Raw genomic sequence first — 5,235 nt, 5'->3', positions numbered from 1 at the left:
TGATCTGAAGCTGTCAACTTACCATCCATCCATCCATCCATCCATCCATCCATCCATCCATCCATCCATCCATCCATCCATCCATCCATCCATTGCGGCCGGAGCCACTAGCTCTCCAGCGTTCCTCCGCCTGCACCATCTGAGTAAAGTGAGTGTGCACGGGAAGACTTGCTGCTGCAGTTCATTGAAATTTAAATTGTCAGTCAAAAATTGTGTTATGAATATGGGGGAAAAAAAACAGATAAGTCACTTTGGCATATTAGTTGCAGGACTGACAAATTTCTGCAAAAAAACGCGACTTATACTCCGGAAAATACAGTAATTGTTAGACAACAAGGTCAAAGAGCAAACAAGCACACAGTGGTGGGAATGGATTTGCACACATCCTTAAAATGTATAATAAGAATTAAACTTGTCTGTGTAAATTGTGGTATTTTCAAATAATCGCACACACTTTCCGAGTGATGTTTTTGATTTGAATCTGCAGTTCTTTGCAGAAAATACAACGAAACAATGTAAAATTGAAGCTCGTGCAAACACCTCAACTAAACTCGGTATATTACATTATCTCCAACCATGAGGCCACATTATGCCACGCAATTACATGCACACAAACAGTACAAAGATAATAGCTTAACTCTAGTTCCAGCAAAACTAGGTTTGAAATTGTCATGCAACCAAACAAAATATGATTTCTGATCCATGAAACTCAACACTATATTAAGTACAAACTATCTAAGAGAGGTGCTGCACACTGCACAGCCCTAGCCTTCATCTTCACTACTACAGGACAGAGAAGCCACATCAGTACCTTGGAATGAGGATCTGGCTCCTCTTCCTGAATGGAGCTTGAAGGGGAAGGTGTGGCTGATTTACTTCCGGGAGGTGAGGGGGAGCCATGAGGCAGTGCATTCCGGCTGACCTGAGGGTTTAGCTGGGACAGTGCACTCATGGGGTTGGGCAGTATTGGAGGTGAGCTGTTTATCAGGGGGTGGTTACGAGCGGGTTCGTAATGAGCGCCGTCAGGGTGCTGGTGATGGTGTTGCTGTTGGTGGTGGTGCAAAGCCATCTCCTGCATCTGGGATGAGAGAAGAACACCAGCTTTACTATCTTCTCCTCTACTCAGAGTTATAGGATGTTCCCAATCAGCCAAATATTTAGAGGTGGAGATGACATTTTTAAATTGGAGAAAATATGCACTGCATTAAATGTGAGCAATAAAAAAAGTGCTACAAAAACATTGACCAAAAAAAAAAAAAAAAAACCTCTTCAGGTCTCATTGTTGTCAAGGGTAGGGGTAGGACTGCATTTCTATCCACTGTTATTTCTCAGAAAACGTAATTGCTACTTTCACACCAGATCTTTACCTTACAAGCGGTTCTATAATAAATCTTTTATGTGCTTTCTCACAGTTTTGATTAGCAATTTTTCTGTTTTGTTGAGCAGCGTGACTCCAGAACAAATAACCAAACTGTAAGTGCTTACAGAACGAATAAAGAATGATCCATAAATGATCAAAATAAATAACTGTTCTTAAAAAAAAGAAAAGAAAAGAAAAGAAACCCCCAAATATAACAGTTTCAGACAGACCAGACTATGATCATACACGCTCGTTAGCTCTGTAGCTTAAACTAGATCAAAACAGATTTCAGATTATTTTTGTCTTTATTAGCTTCACTCTTTTTTTTTTTTGTTTGTATTTTTTTTCATAGTCAGCTTCCATGCAAGGTAAGTGATGAAGTAATTGTCCATGCGGTAGTATTGGCATGTTTTCTGTCTGCCATGGTAACAAAATATCTCATGAATTACTAAAGAGATTTTTAAAGAAACCCTTAAAATGTAAATATTGGATGTGCAACTGGTTATCTTTTGGAGTCAGCAGATGCCAAGATGGCTGCCACAACCAATGACCTTGATCATATATCTATCACTCAGTCAGTTTTATATATAATGACCTAAGTACTTGTTTTACTTTGAGATTCATCCATAACTAATAAACCAAGAACTACAGATTGTACAAGAGCTTTGTTAAAACTTATTAACTGTTGGAGTCAACCATTTGTCTGTTAACAAAATACTTCATGAACCAATAAACTTTCAGAAAGTAATCATTACATGTAGATGTTCGACTCGTTAAAAAGGTTGTAGTTGAAATCAGCCCAGTTTAAGATGGATGACACTGCTAATTAACCTTTAAATATTATTATAACTCTGATTTACAGATATTAATCTAATTTAAGTTGTGATAGTAGTTGAGAGTCTTTCCGACAACATACTTTGAGTGCTGATATTGCATGACATTATCGTGCATAATTTGCTCATAATTTTATATTAATATTTGACTTTGTCTGCTATTAATCAACACAAAATAAGTTTTATAATTTGAATGAAAGCTGGCAGGTAATATGCATCTGTTTATATGTGTATTCAAAATATATTTTTCTTTTGGTTATATTGTAAAGTCTTTGTCACATTGTGATTATTTTTTAGTCTTTTATCAAAAGTCACATTTCAGCATCATTCAGTAAAGTCCAACACCTCACAAGAGAATTTTGATCATTTGCGTCGTGAGTTTGTGCATTGAAAACACCCACGGTGAAAGCTGTCAGAAACATTTCGTGAGGATTCAGTTTCCGTCACTTTACAAGCTTAGACCAAAAGTCAAGAAATGAGTCTTCCCAAACTAAAGCCAGAATCCCTGGCAACATGTTGCTTTGGAGGAAAGTTCACAGATTCTGAATCAAGCTGTACCACCAGTCATACAGCTTGTAAGATTTGTGATCATGAAAGTTTTTTTTTTTTTAAACATAGCTGATGAGGAGCAGTGATGTTATCAGACTGTCTCCAGTATTGGAGGAAAGCGTGCTGACACAATGTGGACATGTACAGGATTTACTGTTTGCTCTTCATCAACTCTATATTGTTATGGGTTATATCTAATCAGTTTTATTCATGTATGATAGGGCAGCTGTTGTCCAGCTGGATTTCGTACGGTTCATGAAAAGTCGATAATAAAGCTCAAACTCTGCACCAGTGAGTTATTCTGAGTCCTTCTACTAACTTTCCTTCCTTCTAACTTTACTAACCTAACCACTGAACACAACCTGAACAGTTACAAGCTGCTGGTTTCAATCCAAAAGAGCCGTTGCATGCCAAAAATAAAGAAACATGTTTGCCTTTCTAACCTCATTATAGACTTTGTTCATGAGCGGTTGACAAACTGTCAGTGATCATATATTGATGCAAGAAAGAAGTGGATACAATCGCTAGCTGCTTTTCAGTGACACATCAGAACGGTAAATGGACTGTACTTGTATAGCACCTTTCTATGTTATCAAGACATTCAAAGCACTTTACAGTACAATCTGTGCCCTCATTTACCCATTCATATAGCACTCTACCACATCTCTACTAAACTAATCTGAATCTGTAGGGATTAATCAGTGCTTTATCACATTCATACACTGATGGGACGCACATCGGAGGCAATGAGGGGTTCAGTGCCTTGCCCAGGGACAGTTGGTGAAGTCGAACCCCCAACTCTCGCATTGAGGACGACTGTTCTAACCACTCATCCACAGCACTTTGTATAAAGTAGAGTGCTGTATGAATGGGTAAATAAGGGCACATATTGTAATGTAAAGAGCTTTGAGCATCTTAATGAGATAGAAAAGTGTTACGTAAGTACAGTACATTTACCCTTTATTATTATAAATATTATATATTATAAATATTACTATTATTGTAAATATGTTTATATTTATCTGTGATTTGTCTAAATCAGATCTCTCTTGCAAATGAGTCCTTGTGACTCAATGAGACTAACCTGTATAAATAAAGGTTGAATGAAAATAAAGTCTTTATTGCAAGTCAATAATAAACATCTCCAGAGATTAATAACTGTTCTTTTACAGTCAAACTTGCAATCTGTGTCTCCTGACTTCCTCAAGAAGCCACAAATCCAACTTAAAGTCTGAAATTTAATGAAATGTGAACGGATACTTCAATTCCTGATACTGGAAATAATTCCCAAGAAGCCAGAGCTTTCAGCATCTGGTAAAGCAATCAATAAGTCAATGATATTGATGAAAAACCACATCAGACCCCTAGAGTTATATTATACTCACTGTGCGCAGTGAAGTAAAGGAAAAATTACTTAGCGCTACCTTAAACAACACATTTTGCAACACCTGAGATTAGAAATAGAAACAGAAATGGAGCTCACAGCTGGACAGTGACCCCCGCATGGAGAACACCCTTCAATAACATACTTCTCATAAAAGTTCTGCTCTTAGCCATCTTTAATCTTCAATAAAAACTAACCAAAGCTCTGTTTCAAGATTTGGACAGACATAACACGAGCAAGGAGCAAAGGATGCTTTTAATGCAGGCACAAATGGGAATGTTTGGCAATTTACAGATCTGAAAGTGATGAGCTTGCATTCGTGAGCTCCCTTAAACATTTATGAGTTAAATAATACATTACACATTAGTGGAGTTCTAAAAAGATCAAATTGAAAGGACTCAAGCATATGAGGTCTTGATAAACACGAGCAGAGGTTCAGAGATGAAGGCTTGGTTCTCTAATCATAATTGGTCCCAGTAGATTGCTGGAATAAAAATGGAGTACAAAGTAATGTTGTGCATGGCTCTGGCCTGCTTTGAAAACTCATAATATTCACACTACATTAGATTCTGCATTTGCCTCAGCAGCTGCACACAAAAGCCAGCCGTGAACAAAGACATTCCTTTTGCATTTCAAAAAACCAAGCTGTAACCTCCCCCCATCCATGGAAATCTCCAACTTCCAATCATAATTCAAAACACCATTACTACACTTCTTAATGCGTGGGGAAACAGTAGCAGCTAAATACGTGGTTAGAGGAAAAAAAAAAACATAAATGGAGGAGGGAAATGAAAAAGTAAAAAAAAAAAAAAAAATCTATTTTTTCCATTTCCCATGGACCTGTTTTTAGAGGGTTCTCACAAACCAAGAAGCATTGAAGAAGCAATTAATCAAACATGAATGGCCTATCATAACTATAGCTGATGCATTTCCATAGCAACAGCCTCCAGGCAAAATTGTCACCCTTTAATCCAAGTCACACCATGTTTAATATAAACAAGATGGAGACTAGCAAAGCAAAAGAGTTTGTGGAATAAAAAGCACTGCCGTATTGTGGAAACCTAATGTCAAAGGATATATATATGTATATATATATATGTATATATGTA

This window comes from Nematolebias whitei, chromosome 7 (assembly GCF_014905685.2).
Source record: "Nematolebias whitei isolate Nwh7 chromosome 7, NemWhi1, whole genome shotgun sequence".
Lineage (NCBI taxonomy): Eukaryota > Metazoa > Chordata > Actinopteri > Cyprinodontiformes > Rivulidae > Nematolebias > Nematolebias whitei.
This window is presented reverse-complemented; position numbering follows the sequence as displayed.